Source organism: Amia ocellicauda, chromosome 2 (assembly GCF_036373705.1).
Source record: "Amia ocellicauda isolate fAmiCal2 chromosome 2, fAmiCal2.hap1, whole genome shotgun sequence".
Taxonomy (NCBI): Eukaryota; Metazoa; Chordata; class Actinopteri; order Amiiformes; family Amiidae; genus Amia; species Amia ocellicauda.
Genome location: NC_089851.1, coordinates 54,191,203 through 54,215,439, shown reverse-complemented (window position 1 = coordinate 54,215,439; position 24,237 = coordinate 54,191,203). Strand labels below are relative to the sequence as shown.

The window sequence follows — 24,237 nt, the reverse complement described above, 5'->3', positions numbered from 1 at the left end:
GGTCTAGGGGTATGATTCTCGCTTAGGGTGCGAGAGGTCCCGGGTTCAACTCCCGGACGAGCCCGCTTGGCCCCGCTTTGCATTCTCTGAAGCATTCGTTTGTTCTCTCTCGATGCTTGGCTTCTGGGCTCCTCTGCACCAGGGAGGTCTTTCAACCTCAGATACTGTTGGCTGTGTAGCTGATGGGAAATCAGACTGTCATCTGTGTGTTTTGTTTTCTTTAAAGAAAATGTGTATTTTACAAGTTCGTTGTTGTTGTTGAGGAGGAGGAGGAGGACATGTAGTGTGTTGTTGAGGAGGAGGAGGACGAAATGTGGTTTGCCGGCTTGTTATGGAGACCTTTGCTGAACGTGTACTCCTGAGCTGCACCAAAGGAGAGGCATTCTTTTCAGTTGTTTGCGGGCCTGCTGAACCATGCTCTCAGTGCTGTCTCACTGGGGATACGGTTACCGTTCTGGAAAGACACTTCAGCGCTACAGTCCATGCTATCAGTCAGTGTGCGTAGGTCTCCCGGTCTGCCCCAAAGCAGTTACGCGCTTGCCCAGCAGAAACTGCGACACCCTCCGTTAACTTGGCTCGTTGGTCTAGGGGTATGATTCTCGCTGAGGGTGTGAGAGGCCCTGGGTTCAACTCCAGGATGAGCCCACTTGGCCCCACTTTGTAGTCACCGAAGTGTTTGTTCGTTTGCTCTTGAAGGCTGGCTTCTGGGCTCCTCTGCACCAGGGAGGTCTTTCAACCTCAGATACTGTTGGCTGTGTAGCTGATGGGAAATCAGACTGTCATCTGTGTGTTTTGTTTTCTTTAAAGAAAATGTGTTTTTTACAAGTTCGTTGTTGTTGTTGAGGAGGAGGAGGACATGTAGTGTGTTGTTGAGGAGGAGGAGGACGAAATGTGGTTTGCCGGCTTGTTATGGAGACCTTTGCTGAACGTGTACTCCTGAGCTGCACCAAAGGAGAGGCATTCTTTTCAGTTGTTTGCGGGCCTGCTGAACCATGCTCTCAGTGCTGTCTCACTGGGGATACGGTTACCGTTCTGGAAAGACACTTCAGCGCTACAGTCCATGCTATCAGTCAGTGTGCGTAGGTCTCCCGGTCTGCCCCAAAGCAGTTACGCGCTTGCCCAGCAGAAACTGCGACACCCTCCGTTAACTTGGCTCGTTGGTCTAGGGGTATGATTCTTGCTGAGGGTGTGAGAGGCCCTGGGTTCAACTCCAGGACGAGCCCACTTGGCCCCACTTTGCAGTCACCGAAGTGTTTGTTCGTTTGCTCTTGAAGGCTGGCTTCTGGGCTCCTCTGCACAAGGGAGGGCTATCGACCTCAGATACTGTTGCCTGTAAAGCTGATGGGAAATCAGACTGTCATCTGTGTGTTTTGTTTTCTTTAAAGAAAATGTGTTTTTTACAAGTTCGTTGTTGTTGTTGTTGTTGTTGAGGAGGAGGAGGAGGACATGTAGTGTGTTGTTGAGGAGGAGGAGGACGAAATGTGGTTTGCCGTCTTGTTATGGAGATCTTTGCTGAACGTGTACTCCTGAGCTGCACCAAAGGAGAGGCATTCTTTTCAGTTGTTTGCGGGCCTGCTGAACCATGCTCTCAGTGCTGTCTCACTGGGGATACGGTTACCGTTCTGGAAAGACACTTCAGCGCTACAGTCCATGCTATCAGTCAGTGAGCGTAGGTCTCCCGGTCTGCCCCAAAGCAGTTACGCGCTTGCCCAGCAGAAACTGCGACACCCTCCGTTAACTTGGATCGTTGGTCTAGGGGTATGATTCTCGCTTAGGGTGCGAGAGGTCCCGGGTTCAACTCCCGGACGAGCCCGCTTGGCCCCGCTTTGCATTCTCTGAAGCATTCGTTTGTTCTCTCTCGATGCTTGGCTTCTGGGCTCCTCTGCACCAGGGAGGTCTTTCAACCTCAGATACTGTTGGCTGTGTAGCTGATGGGAAATCAGACTGTCATCTGTGTGTTTTGTTTTCTTTAAAGAAAATGTGTATTTTACAAGTTCGTTGTTGTTGTTGAGGAGGAGGAGGACATGTAGTGTGTTGTTGAGGAGGAGGAGGACGAAATGTGGTTTGCCGGCTTGTTATGGAGACCTTTGCTGAACGTGTACTCCTGAGCTGCACCAAAGGAGAGGCATTCTTTTCAGTTGTTTGCGGGCCTGCTGAACCATGCTCTCAGTGCTGTCTCACTGGGGATACGGTTACCGTTCTGGAAAGACACTTCAGCGCTACAGTCCATGCTATCAGTCAGTGTGCGTAGGTCTCCCGGTCTGCCCCAAAGCAGTTACGCGCTTGCCCAGCAGAAACTGCGACACCCTCCGTTAACTTGGCTCGTTGGTCTAGGGGTATGATTCTCGCTGAGGGTGTGAGAGGCCCTGGGTTCAACTCCAGGATGAGCCCACTTGGCCCCACTTTGTAGTCACCGAAGTGTTTGTTCGTTTGCTCTTGAAGGCTGGCTTCTGGGCTCCTCTGCACCAGGGAGGTCTTTCAACCTCAGATACTGTTGGCTGTGTAGCTGATGGGAAATCAGACTGTCATCTGTGTGTTTTGTTTTCTTTAAAGAAAATGTGTTTTTTACAAGTTCGTTGTTGTTGTTGAGGAGGAGGAGGACATGTAGTGTGTTGTTGAGGAGGAGGAGGACGAAATGTGGTTTGCCGGCTTGTTATGGAGACCTTTGCTGAACGTGTACTCCTGAGCTGCACCAAAGGAGAGGCATTCTTTTCAGTTGTTTGCGGGCCTGCTGAACCATGCTCTCAGTGCTGTCTCACTGGGGATACGGTTACCGTTCTGGAAAGACACTTCAGCGCTACAGTCCATGCTATCAGTCAGTGTGCGTAGGTCTCCCGGTCTGCCCCAAAGCAGTTACGCGCTTGCCCAGCAGAAACTGCGACACCCTCCGTTAACTTGGCTCGTTGGTCTAGGGGTATGATTCTTGCTGAGGGTGTGAGAGGCCCTGGGTTCAACTCCAGGACGAGCCCACTTGGCCCCACTTTGCAGTCACCGAAGTGTTTGTTCGTTTGCTCTTGAAGGCTGGCTTCTGGGCTCCTCTGCACAAGGGAGGGCTATCGACCTCAGATACTGTTGCCTGTAAAGCTGATGGGAAATCAGACTGTCATCTGTGTGTTTTGTTTTCTTTAAAGAAAATGTGTTTTTTACAAGTTCGTTGTTGTTGTTGTTGTTGTTGAGGAGGAGGAGGAGGACATGTAGTGTGTTGTTGAGGAGGAGGAGGACGAAATGTGGTTTGCCGGCTTGTTATGGAGACCTTTGCTGAACGTGTACTCCTGAGCTGCACCAAAGGAGAGGCATTCTTTTCAGTTGTTTGCGGGCCTGCTGAACAATGCTCTCAGTGCTGTCTCACTGGGGATACGGTTACCGTTCTGGAAAGACACTTCAGCGCTACAGTCCATGCTATCAGTCAGTGAGTTAACTTGGCTCGTTGGTCTAGGGGTATGATTCTTGCTGAGGGTATGAGAGGCCCTGGGTTCAACTCCAGGACGAGCCCACTTGGCCCCACGTTGCAGTCACCGAAGTGTTCGTTCGTTTGCTCTTGAAGGCTGGCTTCTGGGCTCCTCTGCACAAGGGAGGGCTATCGACCTCAGATACTGTTGCCTGTATAGCTGATGGGAAATCAGACTGTCATCTGTGTGTTTTGTTTTCTTTAAAGAAAATGTGTTTTTTACAAGTTCGTTGTTGTTGTTGAGGAGGAGGAGGACATGTAGTGTGTTGTTGAGGAGGAGGAGGACGAAATGTGGTTTGCCGGCTTGTTATGGAGACCTTTGCTGAACGTGTACTCCTGAGCTGCACCAAAGGAGAGGCATTCTTTTCAGTTGTTTGCGGGCCTGCTGAACCATGCTCTCAGTGCTGTCTCACTGGGGATACGGTTACCGTTCTGGAAAGACACTTCAGCGCTACAGTCCATGCTATCAGTCAGTGAGCGTAGGTCTCCCGGTCTGCCCCAAAGCAGTTACGCGCTTGCCCAGCAGAAACTGCGACACCCTCCGTTAACTTGGCTCGTTGGTCTAGGGGTATGATTCTTGCTGAGGGTGTGAGAGGCCCTGGGTTCAACTCCAGGACGAGCCCACTTGGCCCCACTTTGTAGTCACCGAAGTGTTCGTTCGTTTGCTCTTGAAGGCTGGCTTCTGGGCTCCTCTGCACAAGGGAGGGCTATCGACCTCAGATACTGTTGGCTGTATAGCAGATGGGAAATCAGACTGTCATCTGTGTGTTTTGTTTTCTTTAAAGAAAATGTGTTTTTTACAAGTTCGTTGTTGTTGTTGTTGTTGTTGTTGTTGAGGAGGAGGAGGAGGACATGTAGTGTGTTGTTGAGGAGGAGGAGGACGAAATGTGGTTTGCCGGCTTGTTATGGAGACCTTTGCTGAACGTGTACTCCTGAGCTGCACCAAAGGAGAGGCATTCTTTTCAGTTGTTTGCGGGCCTGCTGAACCATGCTCTCAGTGCTGTCTCACTGGGGATACGGTTACCGTTCTGGAAAGACACTTCAGCGCTACAGTCCATGCTATCAGTCAGTGAGCGTAGGTCTCCCGGTCTGCCCCAAAGCAGTTACGCGCTTGCCCAGCAGAAACTGCGACACCCTCCGTTAACTTGGCTCGTTGGTCTAGGGGTATGATTCTCGCTTAGGGTGCGAGAGGTCCCGGGTTCAACTCCCGGACGAGCCCGCTTGGCCCCGCTTTGCATTCTCTGAAGCATTCGTTTGTTCTCTCTCGATGCTTGGCTTCTGGGCTCCTCTGCACCAGGGAGGTCTTTCAACCTCAGATACTGTTGGCTGTGTAGCTGATGGGAAATCAGACTGTCATCTGTGTGTTTTGTTTTCTTTAAAGAAAATGTGTATTTTACAAGTTCGTTGTTGTTGTTGAGGAGGAGGAGGACATGTAGTGTGTTGTTGAGGAGGAGGAGGACGAAATGTGGTTTGCCGGCTTGTTATGGAGACCTTTGCTGAACGTGTACTCCTGAGCTGCACCAAAGGAGAGGCATTCTTTTCAGTTGTTTGCGGGCCTGCTGAACAATGCTCTCAGTGCTGTCTCACAGGGGATGGCGTTACCATTCTGGAAAGACACTTCAGCGCTACAGTCCATGCTATCAGTCAGTGAGCGTAGGTCTCCCGGTCTGCCCCAAAGCAGTTACGCGCTTGCCCAGTAGAAACTGCGACACCCTCCGTTAACTTGGCTCGTTGGTCTAGGGGTATGATTCTTGCTGAGAGTGTGAGAGGCCCTGGGTTCAACTCCATGACGAGCCCACTTGGCCCCACTTTGTAGTCACCGAAGTGTTCGTTCGTTTGCTCTTGAAGGCTGGCTTCTGGGCTCCTCTGCACAAGGGAGGGCTATCGACCTCAGATACTGTTGGCTGTATAGCTGATGGGAAATCAGACTGTCATCTGTGTGTTTTGTTTTCTTTAAAGAAAATGTGTTTTTTACAAGTTCGTTGTTGTTGTTGAGGAGGAGGAGGACATGTAGTGTGTTGTTGAGGAGGAGGAGGACGAAATGTGGTTTGCCGGCTTGTTATGGAGACCTTTGCTGAACGTGTACTCCTGAGCTGCACCAAAGGAGAGGCATTCTTTTCAGTTGTTTGCGGGCCTGCTGAACCATGCTCTCAGTGCTGTCTCACTGGGGATACGGTTACCGTTCTGGAAAGACACTTCAGCGCTACAGTCCATGCTATCAGTCAGTGAGCGTAGGTCTCCCGGTCTGCCCCAAAGCAGTTACGCGCTTGCCCAGCAGAAACTGCGACACCCTCCGTTGACTTGGCTCGTTGGTCTAGGGGTATGATTCTTGCTGAGGGTGTGAGAGGCCCTGGGTTCAACTCCAGGACGAGCCCACTTGGCCCCACTTTGTAGTCACCGAAGTGTTCGTTCGTTTGCTCTTGAAGGCTGGCTTCTGGGCTCCTCTGCACAAGGGAGGGCTATCGACCTCAGATACTGTTGGCTGTATAGCTGATGGGAAATCAGACTGTCATCTGTGTGTTTTGTTTTCTTTAAAGAAAATGTGTTTTTTACAAGTTCGTTGTTGTTGTTGTTGTTGTTGTTGTTGAGGAGGAGGAGGAGGACATGTAGTGTGTTGTTGAGGAGGAGGAGGACGAAATGTGGTTTGCCGGCTTGTTATGGAGACCTTTGCTGAACGTGTACTCCTGAGCTGCACCAAAGGAGAGGCATTCTTTTCAGTTGTTTGCGGGCCTGCTGAACCATGCTCTCAGTGCTGTCTCACTGGGGATACGGTTACCGTTCTGGAAAGACACTTCAGCGCTACAGTCCATGCTATCAGTCAGTGAGCGTAGGTCTCCCGGTCTGCCCCAAAGCAGTTACGCGCTTGCCCAGCAGAAACTGCGACACCCTCCGTTAACTTGGCTCGTTGGTCTAGGGGTATGATTCTCGCTTAGGGTGCGAGAGGTCCCGGGTTCAACTCCCGGACGAGCCCGCTTGGCCCCGCTTTGCATTCTCTGAAGCATTCGTTTGTTCTCTCTCGATGCTTGGCTTCTGGGCTCCTCTGCACCAGGGAGGTCTTTCAACCTCAGATACTGTTGGCTGTGTAGCTGATGGGAAATCAGACTGTCATCTGTGTGTTTTGTTTTCTTTAAAGAAAATGTGTATTTTACAAGTTCGTTGTTGTTGTTGAGGAGGAGGAGGACATGTAGTGTGTTGTTGAGGAGGAGGAGGACGAAATGTGGTTTGCCGGCTTGTTATGGAGACCTTTGCTGAACGTGTACTCCTGAGCTGCACCAAAGGAGAGGCATTCTTTTCAGTTGTTTGCGGGCCTGCTGAACAATGCTCTCAGTGCTGTCTCACAGGGGATGGCGTTACCATTCTGGAAAGACACTTCAGCGCTACAGTCCATGCTATCAGTCAGTGAGCGTAGGTCTCCCGGTCTGCCCCAAAGCAGTTACGCGCTTGCCCAGTAGAAACTGCGACACCCTCCGTTAACTTGGCTCGTTGGTCTAGGGGTATGATTCTTGCTGAGGGTGTGAGAGGCCCTGGGTTCAACTCCATGACGAGCCCACTTGGCCCCACTTTGTAGTCACCGAAGTGTTCGTTCGTTTGCTCTTGAAGGCTGGCTTCTGGGCTCCTCTGCACAAGGGAGGGCTATCGACCTCAGATACTGTTGGCTGTATAGCTGATGGGAAATCAGACTGTCATCTGTGTGTTTTGTTTTCTTTAAAGAAAATGTGTTTTTTACAAGTTCGTTGTTGTTGTTGTTGTTGTTGTTGTTGAGGAGGAGGAGGAGGACATGTAATGTGTTGTTGAGGAGGAGGAGGACGAAATGTGGTTTGCCGGCTTGTTATGGAGACCTTTGCTGAACGTGTACTCCTGAGCTGCACCAAAGGAGAGGCATTCTATTCAGTTGTTTGCGGGCCTGCTGAACCATGCTCTCAGTGCTGTCTCACTGGGGATACGGTTACCGTTCTGGAAAGACACTTCAGCGCTACAGTCCATGCTATCAGTCAGTGTGCGTAGGTCTCCCGGTCTGCCCCAAAGCAGTTACGCGTTTGCCCAGCAGAAACTGCGACATCCTCCGTTAACTTGGCTCGTTGGTCTAGGGGTATGATTCTTGCTGAGGGTGTGAGAGGCCCTGGGTTCAACTCCAGGACGAGCCCACTTGGCCCCACTTTGTAGTCACCGAAGTGTTCGTTCGTTTGCTCTTGAAGGCTGGCTTCTGGGCTCCTCTGCACAAGGGAGGGCTATCGACCTCAGATACTGTTGGCTGTATAGCTGATGGGAAATCAGACTGTCATCTGCGTGTTTTGTTTTCTTTAAAGAAAATGTGTTTTTTACAAGTTCGTTGTTGTTGTTGTTGTTGTTGTTGTTGAGGAGGAGGAGGAGGACATGTAGTGTGTTGTTGAGGAGGAGGAGGACGAAATGTGGTTTGCCGGCTTGTTATGGAGACCTTTGCTGAACGTGTACTCCTGAGCTGCACCAAAGGAGAGGCATTCTTTTCAGTTGTTTGCGGGCCTGCTGAACCATGCTCTCAGTGCTGTCTCACTGGGGATACGGTTACCGTTCTGGAAAGACACTTCAGCGCTACAGTCCATGCTATCAGTCAGTGAGCGTAGGTCTCCCGGTCTGCCCCAAAGCAGTTACGCGCTTGCCCAGCAGAAACTGCGACACCCTCCGTTAACTTGGCTTTTTGGTCTAGGGGTATGATTCTTGCTGAGGGTGTGAGAGGCCCTGGGTTCAACTCCAGGACGAGCCCACTTGGCCCCACTTTGCAGTCACCGAAGTGTTTGTTCGTTTGCTCTTGAAGGCTGGCTTCTGGGCTCCTCTGCACAAGGGAGGGCTATCGACCTCAGATACTGTTGCCCGTATAGCTGATGGGAAATCAGGCTGTCATCTGTGTGTTTTGTTTTCTTTAAAGAGAATGTGTTTTTTACAAGTTCGTTGTTGTTGTTGTTGTTGAGGAGGAGGTGGAGGACATGTAGTGTGTTGTTGAGGAGGAGGAGGACGAAATGTGGTTTGCCGGCTTGTTATGGAGACCTTTGCTGAACGTGTACTCCTGAGCTGCACCAAAGGAGAGGCATTCTTTTCAGTTGTTTGCGGGCCTGCTGAACCATGCTCTCAGTGCTGTCTCACTGGGGATACGGTTACCGTTCTGGAAAGACACTTCAGCGCTACAGTCCATGCTATCAGTCAGTGTGCATAGGTCTCCCGGTCTGCCCCAAAGCAGTTACGCGCTTGCCCAGCAGAAACTGCGACACTGTAAGATAACTTGGCTCGTTGGTCTAGGGGTATGATTCTCGCTTTGGGTGCGAGAGGTCCCGGGTTCAACTCCCGGACGAGCCCGCTTGGCCCTGCTTTGCATTCTCTGAAGCATTCGTTTGTTCTCTCTTGATGCTTGGCTTCTGGGCTCCTCTGCACCAGGGAGGTCTTTCAACCTCAGATACTGTTGGCTGTGTAGCTGATGGGAAATCAGACTGTCATCTGTGTGTTTTGTTTTCTTTAAAGAAAATGTGTTTTTTACAAGTTCGTTGTTGTTGTTGAGGAGGAGGAGGACATGTAGTGTGTTGTTGAGGAGGAGGAGGACGAAATGTGGTTTGCCGGCTTGTTATGGAGACCTTTGCTGAACGTGTACTCCTGAGCTGCACCAAAGGAGAGGCATTCTTTTCAGTTGTTTGCGGGCCTGCTGAACCATGCTCTCAGTGCTGTCTCACTGGGGATACGGTTACCGTTCTGGAAAGACACTTCAGCGCTACAGTCCATGCTATCAGTCAGTGAGCGTAGGTCTCCCGGTCTGCCCCAAAGCAGTTACGCGCTTGCCCAGCAGAAACTGCGACACCCTCCGTTAACTTGGCTCGTTGGTCTAGGGGTATGATTCTTGCTGAGGGTGTGAGAGGCCCTGGGTTCAACTCCAGGACGAGCCCATTTGGCCCCACTTTGCAGTCACCGAAGTGTTTGTTCGTTTGCTCTTGAAGGCTGGCTTCTGGGCTCCTCTGCACAAGGGAGGGCTATCGACCTCAGATACTGTTGCCCGTATAGCTGATGGGAAATCAGACTGTCATCTGTGTGTTTTGTTTTCTTTAAAGAAAATGTGTTTTTTACAAGTTCGTTGTTGTTGTTGTTGTTGTTGTTGAGGAGGAGGAGGAGGACATGTAGTGTGTTGTTGAGGAGGAGGAGGACGAAATGTGGTTTGCCGGCTTGTTATGGAGACCTTTGCTGAACGTGTACTCCTGAGCTGCACCAAAGGAGAGGCATTCTTTTCAGTTGTTTGCGGGCCTGCTGAACCATGCTCTCAGTGCTGTCTCACTGGGGATACGGTTACCGTTCTGGAAAGACACTTCAGCGCTACAGTCCATGCTATCAGTCAGTGAGCGTAGGTCTCCCGGTCTGCCCCGAAGCAGTTACGCGCTTGCCCAGCAGAAACTGCGACACCCTCCGTTAACTTGGATCGTTGGTCTAGGGGTATGATTCTCGCTTAGGGTGCGAGAGGTCCCGGGTTCAACTCCCGGACGAGCCCGCTTGGCCCCGCTTTGCATTCTATGAAGCATTCGTTTGTTCTCTCTCGATGCTTGGCTTCTGGGCTCCTCTGCACCAGGGAGGTCTTTCAACCTCAGATACTGTTGGCTGTGTAGCTGATGGGAAATCAGACTGTCATCTGTGTGTTTTGTTTTCTTTAAAGAAAATGTGTATTTTACAAGTTCGTTGTTGTTGTTGAGGAGGAGGAGGACATGTAGTGTGTTGTTGAGGAGGAGGAGGACGAAATGTGGTTTGCCTGCTTGTTATGGAGACCTTTGCTGAACGTGTACTCCTGAGCTGCACCAAAGGAGAGGCATTCTTTTCAGTTGTTTCCGGGCCTGCTGAACCATGCTCTCAGTGCTGTCTCACTGGGGATACGGTTACCGTTCTGGAAAGACACTTCAGCGCTACAGTCCATGCTATCAGTCAGTGAGCGTAGGTCTCCCGGTCTGCCCCAAAGCAGTTACGCGCTTGCCCAGCAGAAACTGCGACACCCTCCGTTAACTTGGCTCGTTGGTCTAGGGGTATGATTCTTGCTGAGGGTGTGAGAGGCCCTGGGTTCAACTCCAGGACGAGCCCACTTGGCCCCACTTTGCAGTCACCGAAGTGTTTGTTCGTTTGCTCTTGAAGGCTGGCTTCTGGGCTCCTCTGCACAAGGGAGGGCTATCGACCTCAGATACTGTTGCCTGTATAGCTGATGGGAAATCAGACTGTCATCTGTGTGTTTTGTTTTCTTTAAAGAAAATGTGTTTTTTACAAGTTCGTTGTTGTTGTTGTTGTTGTTGTTGTTGAGGAGGAGGTGGAGGACATGTAGTGTGTTGTTGAGGAGGAGGAGGACGAAATGTGGTTTGCCGGCTTGTTATGGAGACCTTTGCTGAACGTGTACTCCTGAGCTGCACCAAAGGAGAGGCATTCTTTTCAGTTGTTTGCGGGCCTGCTGAACAATGCTCTCAGTGCTGTCTCACTGGGGATGGCGTTACCATTCTGGAAAGACACGTCAGCGCTACAGTCCATGCTATCAGTCAGTGAGCGTAGGTCTCCCGGTCTGCCCCAAAGCAGTTACGCGCTTGCCCAGCAGAAACTGTGACACTGTCAGATAACTTGGCTCGTTGGTCTAGGGGTATGATTCTCGCTTTGGGTGCGAGAGGTCCCGGGTTCAACTCCCGGACGAGCCCGCTTGGCCCCACTTTGCAGTCACCGAAGTGTTTGTTCGTTTGCTCTTGAAGGCTGGCTTCTGGGCTCCTCTGCACAAGGGAGGGCTATCGACCTCAGATACTGTTGCCTGTATAGCTGATGGGAAATCAGACTGTCATCTGTGTGTTTTGTTTTCTTTAAAGAAAATGTGTTTTTTACAAGTTCGTTGTTGTTGTTGTTGTTGTTGAGGAGGAGGTGGAGGACATGTAGTGTGTTGTTGAGGAGGAGGAGGACGAAATGTGGTTTGCCGGCTTGTTATGGAGACCTTTGCTGAACGTGTACTCCTGAGCTGCACCAAAGGAGAGGCATTCTTTTCAGTTGTTTGCGGGCCTGCTGAACCATGCTCTCAGTGCTGTCTCACTGGGGATGGCGTTACCATTCTGGAAAGACACGTCAGCGCTACAGTCCATGCTATCAGTCAGTGAGCGTAGGTCTCCCGGTCTGCCCCAAAGCAGTTACGCGCTTGCCCAGCAGAAACTGCGACACCCTCCGTTAACTTGGCTCGTTGGTCTAGGGGTATGATTCTTGCTGAGGGTGTGAGAGGCCCTGGGTTCAACTCCAGGACGAGCCCACTTGGCCCCACTTTGCAGTCACCGAAGTGTTTGTTCGTTTGCTCTTGAAGGCTGGCTTCTGGGCTCCTCTGCACAAGGGAGGGCTATCGACCTCAGATACTGTTGCCTGTAAAGCTGATGGGAAATCAGACTGTCATCTGTGTTTTTGTTTTCTTTAAAGAAAATGTGTTTTTTACAAGTTCGTTGTTGTTGTTGTTGTTGTTGAGGAGGAGGAGGAGGACATGTAGTGTGTTGTTGAGGAGGAGGAGGACGAAATGTGGTTTGCCGGCTTGTTATGGAGACCTTTGCTGAACGTGTACTCCTGAGCTGCACCAAAGGAGAGGCATTCTTTTCAGTTGTTTGCGGGCCTGCTGAACCATGCTCTCAGTGCTGTCTCACTGGGGATGGCGTTACCATTCTGGAAAGATACGTCAGCGCTACAGTCCATGCTATCAGTCAGTGAGCGTAGGTCTCCCGGTCTGCCCCAAAGCAGTTACGCGCTTGCCCAGCAGAAACTGCGACACGCTCCGTTAACTTGGCTCGTTGGTCTAGGGGTATGATTCTCGCTTAGGGTGCGAGAGGTCCCGGGTTCAACTCCCGGACGAGCCTGCTTGGCCCTGCTTTGCATTCTCTGAAGCATTCGTTTGTTCTCTCTCGATGCTTGGCTTCTGGGCTCCTCTGCACCAGGGAGGTCTTTCAACCTCAGATACTGTTGGCTGTGTAGCTGATGGGAAATCAGACTGTCATCTGTGTGTTTTGTTTTCTTTAAAGAAAATGTGTATTTTACAAGTTCGTTGTTGTTGTTGAGGAGGAGGAGGACATGTAGTGTGTTGTTGAGGAGGAGGAGGACGAAATGTGGTTTGCCGGCTTGTTATGGAGACCTTTGCTGAACGTGTACTCCTGAGCTGCACCAAAGGAGAGGCATTCTTTTCAGTTGTTTGCGGGCCTGCTGAACCATGCTCTCAGTGCTGTCTCACTGGGGATGGCGTTACCATTCTGGAAAGACACGTCAGCGCTACAGTCCATGCTATCAGTCAGTGAGCGTAGGTCTCCCGGTCTGCCCCAAAGCAGTTACGCGCTTGCCCAGCAGAAACTGCGACACCCTCCGTTAACTTGGCTCGTTGGTCTAGGGGTATGATTCTTGCTGAGGGTGTGAGAGGCCCTGGGTTCAACTCCAGGACGAGCCCACTTGGCCCCACTTTGCAGTCACCGAAGTGTTTGTTCGTTTGCTCTTGAAGGCTGGCTTCTGGGCTCCTCTGCACAAGGGAGGGCTATCGACCTCAGATACTGTTGCCTGTAAAGCTGATGGGAAATCAGACTGTCATCTGTGTGTTTTGTTTTCTTTAAAGAAAATGTGTTTTTTACAAGTTCGTTGTTGTTGTTGTTGTTGAGGAGGAGGAGGAGGACATGTAGTGTGTTGTTGAGGAGGAGGAGGACGAAATGTGGTTTGCCGGCTTGTTATGGAGACCTTTGCTGAACGTGTACTCCTGAGCTGCACCAAAGGAGAGGCATTCTTTTCAGTTGTTTGCGGGCCTGCTGAACCATGCTCTCAGTGCTGTCTCACTGGGGATGGCGTTACCATTCTGGAAAGACACGTCAGCGCTACAGTCCATGCTATCAGTCAGTGAGCGTAGGTCTCCCGGTCTGCCCCAAAGCAGTTACGCGCTTGCCCAGCAGAAACTGCGACACCCTCCGTTAACTTGGCTCGTTAGTCTAGGGGTATGATTCTTGCTGAGGGTGTGAGAGTCCCTGGGTTCAACTCCAGGACGAGCCCACTTGGCCCCACTTTGCAGTCACCGAAGTGTTTGTTCGTTTGCTCTTGAAGGCTGGCTTCTGGGCTCCTCTGCACAAGGGAGGGCTATCGACCTCAGATACTGTTGCCTGTATAGCTGATGGGAAATCAGACTGTCATCTGTGTGTTTTGTTTTCTTTAAAGAAAATGTGTTTTTTACAAGTTCGTTGTTGTTGTTGAGGAGGAGGAGGACATGTAGTGTGTTGTTGAGGAGGAGGAGGACGAAATGTGGTTTGCCGGCTTGTTATGGAGACCTTTGCTGAACGTGTACTCCTGAGCTGCACCAAAGGAGAGGCATTCTTTTCAGTTGTTTGCGGGCCTGCTGAACCATGCTCTCAGTGCTGTCTCACTGGGGATGGCGTTACCATTCTGGAAAGACACGTCAGCGCTACAGTCCATGCTATCAGTCAGTGAGCGTAGGTCTCCCGGTCTGCCCCAAAGCAGTTACGCGCTTGCCCAGCAGAAACTGCGACACCCTCCGTTAACTTGGCTCGTTGGTCTAGGGGTATGATTCTTGCTGAGGGTGTGAGAGGCCCTGGGTTCAACTCCAGGACGAGCCCACTTGGCCCCACTTTGCAGTCACCGAAGTGTTTGTTCGTTTGCTCTTGAAGGCTGGCTTCTGGGCTCCTCTGCACAAGGGAGGGCTATCGACCTCAGATACTGTTGCCTGTAAAGCTGATGGGAAATCAGACTGTCATCTGTGTGTTTTGTTTTCTTTAAAGAAAATGTGTTTTTTACAAGTTCGTTGTTGTTGTTGTTGTTGAGGAGGAGGAGGAGGACATGTAGTGTGTTGTTGAGGAGGAGGAGGACGAAATGTGGTTTGCCGGCTTGTTATGGAGACCTTTGCTGAACGTGTACTCCTGAGCTGCACCAAAGGAGAGGCATTCTTTTCAGTTGTTTGCGGGCCTGCTGAACAATGCTCTCAGTGCTGTCTCACTGGGGATGGCGTTACCATTCTGGAAAGACACGTCAGCGCTACAGTCCATGCTATCAGTCAGTGAGCGTAGGTCTCCCGGTCTGCCCCAAAGCAGTTACGCGCTTGCCCAGCAGAAACTGTGACACTGTCAGATAACTTGGCTCGTTGGTCTAGGGGTATGATTCTCGCTTTGGGTGCGAGAGGTCCCGGGTTCAACTCCCGGACGAGCCCGCTTGGCCCTGCTTTGCAGTCACCGAAGTGTTTGTTCGTTTGCTCTTGAAGGCTGGCTTCTGGGCTCCTCTGCACAAGGGAGGGCTATCGACCTCAGATACTGTTGCCCGTATAGCTGATGGGAAATCAGACTGTCATCTGTGTGTTTTGTTTTCTTTAAAGAAAATGTGTTTTTTACAAGTTCGTTGTTGTTGTTGTTGTTGTTGTTGAGGAGGAGGTGGAGGACATGTAGTGTGTTGTTGAGGAGGAGGAGGACGAAATGTGGTTTGCCGGCTTGTTATGGAGACCTTTGCTGAACGTGTACTCCTGAGCTGCACCAAAGGAGAGGCATTCTTTTCAGTTGTTTGCGGGCCTGCTGAACCATGCTCTCAGTGCTGTCTCACTGGGGATGGCGTTACCATTCTGGAAAGACACGTCAGCGCTACAGTCCATGCTATCAGTCAGTGAGCGTAGGTCTCCCGGTCTGCCCCAAAGCAGTTACGCGCTTGCCCAGCAGAAACTGCGACACCCTCCGTTAACTTGGCTCGTTGGTCTAGGGGTATGATTCTTGCTGAGGGTGTGAGAGGCCCTGGGTTCAACTCCAGGACGAGCCCACTTGGCCCCACTTTGCAGTCACCGAAGTGTTTGTTCGTTTGCTCTTGAAGGCTGGCTTCTGGGCTCCTCTGCACAAGGGAGGGCTATCGACCTCAGATACTGTTGCCTGTAAAGCTGATGGGAAATCAGACTGTCATCTGTGTGTTTTGTTTTCTTTAAAGAAAATGTGTTTTTTACAAGTTCGTTGTTGTTGTTGTTGTTGTTGAGGAGGAGGAGGAGGACATGTAGTGTGTTGTTGAGGAGGAGGAGGACGAAATGTGGTTTGCCGGCTTGTTATGGAGACCTTTGCTGAACGTGTACTCCTGAGCTGCACCAAAGGAGAGGCATTCTTTTCAGTTGTTTGCGGGCCTGCTGAACCATGCTCTCAGTGCTGTCTCACTGGGGATACGGTTACCGTTCTGGAAAGACACTTCAGCGCTACAGTCCATGCTATCAGTCAGTGAGCGTAGGTCTCCCGGTCTGCCCCAAAGCAGTTACGCGCTTGCCCAGCAGAAACTGCGACACTCTCCGTTAACTTGGCTCGTTGGTCTAGGGGTATGATTCTTGCTGAGGGTGTGAGAGGCCCTGGGTTCAACTCCAGGACAAGCCCACTTGGCCCCACTTTGCAGTCACCGAAGTGTTTGTTCGTTTGCTCTTGAAGGCTGGCTTCTGGGCTCCTCTGCACAAGGGAGGGCTATCGACCTCAGATACTGTTGCCCGTATAGCTGATGGGAAATCAGACTGTCATCTGTGTGTTTTGTTTTCTTTAAAGAAAATGTGTATTTTACAAGTTCGTTGTTGTTGTTGTTGTTGTTGAGGAGGAGGAGGACATGTAGTGTGTTGTTGAGGAGGAGGAGGACGAAATGTGGTTTGCCGGCTTGTTATGGAGACCTTTGCTGAACGTGTACTCCTGAGCTGCACCAAAGGAGAGGTATGATTCTTGCTGAGGGTGTGAGAGGCCCTGGGTTCAACTCCAGGACGAGCCCACTTGGCCCCACTTTGCAGTCACCGAAGTGTTCGTTCGTTTGCTCTTGAAGGCTGGCTTCTGGGCTCCTCTGCACAAGGGAGGGCTATCGACCTCAGATACTGTTGCCTGTATAGCTGATGGGAAATCAGACTGTCATCTGTGTGTTTTGTTTTCTTTAAAGAAAATGTGTTTTTTACAAGTTTTTTACCCCTAATAATATAAATCAGATGAAAGCAAATTTTGACAAAATCGGAAGAGTTTTCATGTTGAAGTTCCCCCTCTTGTGGTCAAATATGTTGAAGTACAAGCCAGTATTAATCTCAAAAAGTCAACTACCCTGATTTGATTTCAATATATCATTTTTAATTAAATTAGTTTAATAATATAAATAGCTCTGGTATCATAATAAATGAGTAAACACTTTATTCTACAAGTCTCATTTGTGTACTTGTATAGCATAGAACTGCTGCAGCTTTTCAATTCGCAGTAATCATCCGAACCTCATTTAGTAGCTTAATTTCTGTTTCATTTGGTTGTCACATTGATTACCGATGTGCACGTTATATATAATTATGGCTTGTAAATGCAATGTTTTATACACTGTAAAAAATTTATCATGGGTCTAATTGTTTTTACGTAGTAATTAAAAATAATGTGTACATTTTATTAATGAAATTGTGGTTTAGTGTTTGATACAAAATATTGAGAAGATTTCACTAATAGAACCAAGAGATACATTTTCCTCTTTTATTTAAGGACATTTCTGCAATTTTAAGGCTTAAGAGAATTAGTTCAATTTTAGTTGTCTCATGTCGATGCCTATTCTGACGAGCTGATGAGTTGAAACAGGTGTCTTAAATTAACAAAATCCAATATTCCACAAAAAGTGTGACAGGTAAAATGTCTTTCTCTCTAGAGATCAGTATGGATTGAAAGGTTTGTTTGATGTTGGCTTGAGAAAGAATAGCCAAAAGAGAGAGAGATAGATAGATAGATAGATAGATAGATAGATAGATAGAATTAGATAAGTGCTGATTGGCTCGCAAATAGAACCTTATAGTACGAAGTTTGAGTTCAACTTTGTAGACAGAACCTTTTTGTTTTCTAAATAAAAAGTCCAAAAATGTACACAACTTAAAAAAAAGTCACATAATCTAAATAAGTTGTCACAGAATAAGAATATGTGAATAACTCAATTTTGTCAAAAATGTCAGATAGAACCTTATAATTCCAAGGGGATGAACCTGAACAATACTTTTTTACAATTAAATTGTCTAAAACTACTGTGAAAATATTTAACACAAATAAGACTTTTGTCAGCCACTATATTAAGAAAGGTAACACTTTATTTTGGTGGTCCACTTTAGAAATTCTACTGAGTATAAGTAACTTTGCAACTACTTGTTAACGTAATCTATTAACCCTAACCTAACAGTTTACTTGCAGTCTACTAATACTCTAATGAGAGTAGTTACTTACAGTTAGTAGAATGTCTAAAGTGGACCATCGAAATAGTGTAACCAAAAAAAAAAAAGTAGGTTATATCTTTCAGTCCTCAAACCCAAAAGGCGTGATGTAAGGCAGAGTGTAATTTCATTTATATGTAACAGAGAGCAGCTAGTAAGAGCTGTGTGAGTAAACCTCACTCCACTTGGCCTCAAGAGGTGCCCCAGTGACTGATGCTAGAGGCTATGATCTTTAGCGTCCTTGTTAGTGCACCCACCTCCAATGCCGGTGAAGCTGGTTCGAATTCTGCTTGGAGCGGTGCAAGTAGGACCAGTTACATTTACAGATTGGGATCAACATCAGTGTTAAGGTGCAAAGCTTCAGTTGAAGCAACCCTTCGGATCCCAGTGAATCAGGCACCCCAGTGAGCGCTTCCAGTAACAGTTTAGACTCTCAGCAGGAGACAGGCCCGGGAAATAAAGTCACTGACACAATGTCAGTTTGTTTATCTTCGTTTATTGAAAGTTTCACACAGCCTTTTATACATCTACAAGCAATATTTCATAGGTGGTTCGGGGCAGTCCCGAACCTGAATGAAATTTTCTTTGCATATGTCCCAGGGCAGTTCCGAGACACAGGAAGAAATAATTGATAAGGTATTCTTTATAATTGGGAAAACAACTTTACCCCAACAATCAGAATAAGTAAACTGAAAATTAGAATTAATGTGGGGGCTGTTTTACATTCTGAATGCACTATATTCCTCATGTAAACATGGTTAATTTGCAGTTTTCCCCCCTACACTGGTGTCACCAAATGTATTTTTTTTCTTTACCCTGAATACACCCTCTGTCATTGGTGAAACTATATTTGAGCTTGTTATTTTGACAGTGTGTGCCGTCCACTGAAACATATTTTTTTGTTTTAGTGTTTACAAAGAAATTTAGAATTTTAAGCTGTTATAAGAAAAATGTTTCAAAATGTTTGTTTACAACCGTACACAAATAAACTTTATAATTATGGACAGATATATAATGATAGAGAGACAGACAAGATAAAAATACTTATTTAATGGTTGTTTTACAGTGCGACAATACAGATGTACAGCAAGATCTCCTGCCGCAAATAATGAAAATTGCCATCTGCAAGAGGGATGATCAGGAGGACGTCAGCATCATCTTGGAGGGGGTGCAAGTCATGGCTGGCTTGGAAAATCTGTCTAGAGCCTGTGCTGTTTTTCTTGGACTGACGTATGCACTAAACCTCACCTACTCGAAAGAACTGAGGCACACATTTGAGGCCTTTCAGAAGCTCTTCTTAGAACTGGATGTGTGCAAGTTTTCCCCCAAATTACTAACACTTAAAAACAAACTCATGTCTTAGATTGAGAGACAAAGCATTATTATCAAGTTCTGGTGGAAAAAAAACTGCACTGATTGAGCGTTTGATACTGTTCTACATGATTGTTGTTCATACAATCTTTTAGCTAGTATAAATGGTTTTATACATTTTGCTACAAGTTGTTATTTGTATGCACATGTTTTTGTGTAACAAAATGATGTTTCTCAATGACATGGGAAATGTAAACTTTTTTTTTTCATGTCTTAAAACTGCTGCTTACATTTTATATATATTTGTTATTTATGGTTACAGTCCAAAAAGACAATAAAAGCATGTTTGTCAACAAAAACTGCATTTTGTATTCATTATTATCTTAACTTGAAAAAGGCAGTACATTTTATAATTAAGTCATTTTAATTAATACAAATGAGTAAATTTTAGTTGATTAATTTGTGAGAAAACATACAATAAAAAAGATTAAATTAAATTCATTGTGTGCCATAGACTAAATAATTTAGGAAATTTTACTTAATTTATTCGGGTAGATTTCGCAAAAAAACTAAACCTTAAAAAATATGTGTAATAATGTTACCATAATTTTTTAAAGTAGATTGCATGTAACATTTTTTACAGTGTACAATTCCAGCTTGTAAAAGCAATGTTTTTCATAAAGCGGGAAATATGTCCAATTACTAATATCAAGCGCCTCAATGAGCAGGTCCGTTTATTCGATTGTAGCTCGCACAGTAAACGTCTTATGTTCGCCCTTTCAATTATATTGAATAGAGCCAGCGATTCTGCACAGTTCAGTATACAACATGTCACCATAAGTTACGATTTCACTGAGAGAGAAGAGCACAAAATCGCCCCCGTGTTGCATCGTTAACTATTTAACCAGGAACTGATGCATGGATCCAGCCAATCTCAGTTTGAAATGATGTTCAGTTGAAAGCAATAATCCACCACTACAGATTCAGCAACATCACCGCTCTTGTACCACTGTTGATTTTCATGTATTTATTTTACATAATGTGTATTTATGTTTCATGTGAATCACATTTAATCCAATTTTTTAGTTTCACATTTGTTTTCTCTTGCTTCTCTTCAAGGTTTCTCTACATCTGAAATAATCCCTAATTTAAACACATCTCAATTTACACTATTTGTATTTGCAGACAGAAGTGTCTGTGTGTTTAAAATAATAGTTTCCACTCTAATACTGTTGCAAGTGACTGATAGTGTTTTGTTGTTACGATGTACATGCCCAAGATGGCCGCTTCATTTTTTTTTATCTCAGTGCTGTTTGTGGTATATGCTGCTACCAGTGGTGACAGTGTGTTATTGCAGGCTTAAAATTGAACAAAATGTACAGTAAGTCAAAATATTTTGTTCATTACTGCTATGTTTCTTCATGTAGGAATTGTCTTTTAGGATATGTGTAGAACACAGTCCAAAGATACTGTATACCAAAGCACACATCAGCCAGTATAAGGGTTTATGAGAAATCGAGGCATAATCCAAGATTGTTGCCACACTGTGTGACTTATCAATGCTTGGTAATACACATTTCAAGTACTAACATCAGAGTAGTAATGATGGTACTTTATGTCAAAGTGACAGGTGGCCCCGCCCCTACCCAGAAGCCCCATCGGCTGGGAAACCCGCCTTACCCAGAAGCCTCACGGGCCATGAAGCCCCTCCTTACCCAGAAGCCCAATGGGCCAGGAAGCTCCTCCTTACCCTGTACCCTTTGATCCTCTCCAGTCAGCCATCTTGTAAGAATACAGGTTTTACCCTTTGACCCTCTCCTGTCAGCCATCTTGTTTGGATGACCGTGATCTTGTTAGGATGGCAGCCATCTTGTTTGGATGACCTCCATCTTGTTAGGATGACAGGCATTTTGGAAAGGGCACAGGTCATCTTGACAAGTGTTCGCCGCCATCTCACCCTGATGGTGTATGTGTGTGTGTGTGTGTGTGTGTGTGTGTAATGTTTAAGAGTTTAAACTTATTATTATTTGTGTTAGGTTATGTTTTATGATTAGGTTTGGTACGATAAGTTGTTACCAAAATAAAATACATTAAAATAAGAAGAGAACAACAACATAAAGTTTTAATAAAAAAGTATTTTAAACTGTGTTTAGTGATGTGCATGTGATGATTTTAGGTTATATATTTTATGATTGTTTTTGGGGTGGTATAAAATAAAATAAATTAAATTAGAAAAAGAGAACAAAATAAAGTTTTGATCAAAAAAGTACTTACCCAGAGTGGAATTCCAACCCACACAGACATACATCTATTAGATCTTAAGTCCAATGCCTTAAGCACTCAGCCACCTGGGTGTTACTATTTGGTATAAGTTACTAAGTTGAAGGGTGTATTCATTAATCACGAGAAAATGAACCATGAAGAGAGATTAAAAGAGATCTATTATACGCCTAAAGAAGCCGGTCGTTTTGGAGGACTCGATACACTGCTGAGAAGTGCCAGAGCAAAGGGTGACCGTATAAAAAGAGAACATGTTTCACAATGGTTATCGGATCAATATACATACACAGTGCACAGACCAGCGCGGGTGAGGTTTAAGAGGAACTTGACACTGGTACAAGACATTGACTGGCAATGGCAGGCAGACCTGGTGGAAATGGGTCAGTTCTCAAAGTTCAACAACGGTATGAAATACATTCTAACCTGTATAGATGTGTTGTCCAAATACGCCTGGGCAGTACCATTAAAAAACAAAACGGGTCAGCAAGTGTGTGCCGCCTTTAAAAGAATATTCACCCAAGGGCGCGTTCCAAAGAAACTGCAGACAGATCAGGGGAAAGAATTCCTCAACCATGGTTTTCAAAGTCTTCTCAAGCAATACCAAATTGTACATTTTGTGACAAATAGTAAAGTGAAAGCCAGTGTGGTAGAGAGATTCAATAGGACTATAAAATCGAAAATGTGGAAGTACTTTAGAGCTGTTTCACAGTTACAATCACACATTCCATAGAACTGTCAAGGAACGACCAGTAGATGTCACCCATGACAATGCCCTGAGGGTGTGGAGGACTGTGTATGGGTCATTTGTAAAAAGCAAACCTTCAAAATTTAAGTTTAAAGAAGGTGATCATGTGAGGGTGTCGAGAATAAAAGGGAAATTTGAAAAGGGGTATGAGCAAACATTCACAGATGAAATATTCATAGTTAAAAAATGTGTGCCTGGATTAAGGCCTATTTACAAACTAAAAGATTATGCTGGTGACGACATAAAAGGTCAGTTTTACACCGAAGAGTTACAAAAGATAAACCCAAATGGTGACAGAGTCTATCGAATACAGAAAATTTTAGACTCCAGAGGCCGTGGCCGTGGTAAACAAGTTTTAGTCAAATGGCTGAGTTGGGGAGTTAAATTTAATAGTTGGATCAAAGCTTCAGAGGTGAAAGACATAGCCCCGGGGGTTGTGAGAGGATAAAAAATGAGTGAAAATGGATTTTACCTGACTTTTACCAGTAATGCCTCGGAGACACTATTTCCTAACAACAAGAGCTCCAACTTCACTGACCATCTAGCCAAATCCATCGATCTACCAGGTAAATGGGAGGTAGGGATGGTGGAGATGCACTACCCCATGACCATCAATACGTTTGACAGGAAACAGAGCTTTGAATTGCATTCTGAGACAACCGATACAAACTGGTATTATGAAATATCACAAGGCTACTATAAAAACATTGATGTATTGTTAACAGCCATGAATAATGCTGTCAAGGCCGTCCCCACATTGCCCAAGGTATACTTTCAATACAACTATATTAGAAGCGTGAGGCTTTTCAGGGATTCGACTTTATTGTTTTTTACCACGGGCCAGCTAGCACATGTCTTGGGGTTCATTCCCGAGAAGGGGGGGGGGGGGGAATCGCCCCAGCCTGCGGATATTACAGCGGGTTTTAACCACATGTATGTTTATACCGATATAATTGAACACCAACTAGTGGGTGACATGTATGCCCCGCTTCTGCGCTGTATACCTAAAAAAGGGGAAGAAGGCAAGTTTGTTACGCTGTTATATGATAAGCCCCACTATGTCCCCCTGAGCATGGATGAATTCGACACCATCAGCACTGAAATAAAGACTGACCAGAACGGACATGTGACATTCGCATACGGCAAGGTGATAGTGAAGTTGCATTTCCAACCTGTTAGATACAACCACTTTTAAATCATGGTGATTGTTAAAAACTATGGAGACCCGCACATGTATAGGAACTACTACAAGTATCAGGCGGGTAACGGCCTCCCCGGTTTCGCCGGGATGCCAGTACAATACGGTGCGGGGGTAGCTGGTAGCTATGCCTTTTCTGAGACGCGGATTAGAAATTGTCAAACCACACGTCAAATTGGCTGCCAGAAACATAGCTAAAGATGTGGTCGGGCAGGTTACAAGTGCGGTGGCCAGTAGAATTCATGCTCCGAAAGGTCAGGAGAGGCATTAAAAGGAAAAGAACGACACCACTGGGGCTCACAGGACCGCCGGCCCCTGTTAAAAGGACTATACAGAAGAAACACAATCATAAGAGAAACGGGGCTGGTAAGAAGAGGAGCTCCAGGCAACAACATCGCGGGGATATATTTTAAACATGGCTTTCGTTCACTGCAGTTCTGAGGAGTGCACCAAATCTGAACTGGACCTTTTTCAGCTGGTGCCCACACAGACCAGCATTGAGAAGAGTTTCTATGTGTAGGTGCCCCCCCTCACAGCGCTCTCTGACAATGCCCCACTGGAATTCTACATCACTGGAAACGGAGAGGACTATCTAGATCTGAACAACACGATCATCTACCTGACTTGTAAAATTACTAAGCATGATGGCACTGATCTGGCCCAGGATGATCGGGTGGGCCTGGTAAATTACCCCGTGGCCTCCCTTTTCAGCCAGGTCGACATCACAATCGGTGACAGACTTATTAGCCAGAGCAACAACTGTTATCCATACAGGGCTATAATAGAATCCATTCTCAACTACAGTGAAAGCACTTTGAACACATAGTACTCAGCAGGCCTTTTTGTCAAGGACACAGCCGGCCAGCATGAAGTAACCGCACTGAACGGGACAAACCTGGGGTTCAGAAATAGAGCGGCCTATACAGCAGGAAGCCGAAAACTAGAATTGTTGGGTTGTATTCATGCAGACATGTTTTTTCAAGACAAATTAGTGCTGAACGGCGTTGATATAAAAATTCAACTCACCCGTAACAGAGAAGCGTTCTGTCTCATGAGCAACGCTGAGG

The 24,237-nt window shown here is 46.8% G+C and overlaps 6 non-coding genes across 6 annotated transcripts; all 6 read left to right on the top strand.

Annotated features, from left to right (window-relative positions):
* The first annotated feature begins 4,595 nt into the window (after positions 1 to 4,595).
* On the top strand, positions 4,596 to 4,667 carry trnap-agg (transfer RNA proline (anticodon AGG)). Its single transcript has one exon. It is a non-coding gene; the product is annotated as a tRNA-Pro (tRNA).
* Positions 4,668 to 6,347: 1,680 nt separating this feature from the next.
* On the top strand, positions 6,348 to 6,419 carry trnap-agg (transfer RNA proline (anticodon AGG)). Its single transcript has one exon. It is a non-coding gene; the product is annotated as a tRNA-Pro (tRNA).
* Positions 6,420 to 8,704: 2,285 nt separating this feature from the next.
* trnap-ugg (transfer RNA proline (anticodon UGG)) lies at positions 8,705 to 8,776 on the top strand. Its single transcript has one exon. It is a non-coding gene; the product is annotated as a tRNA-Pro (tRNA).
* A 2,273-nt stretch (positions 8,777 to 11,049) lies between these two features.
* trnap-ugg (transfer RNA proline (anticodon UGG)) lies at positions 11,050 to 11,121 on the top strand. The gene has a single exon. It is a non-coding gene; the product is annotated as a tRNA-Pro (tRNA).
* A 1,107-nt stretch (positions 11,122 to 12,228) lies between these two features.
* trnap-agg (transfer RNA proline (anticodon AGG)) lies at positions 12,229 to 12,300 on the top strand. The gene has a single exon. It is a non-coding gene; the product is annotated as a tRNA-Pro (tRNA).
* A 2,258-nt stretch (positions 12,301 to 14,558) lies between these two features.
* On the top strand, positions 14,559 to 14,630 carry trnap-ugg (transfer RNA proline (anticodon UGG)). The gene has a single exon. It is a non-coding gene; the product is annotated as a tRNA-Pro (tRNA).
* Positions 14,631 to 24,237: the final 9,607 nt, after the last annotated feature.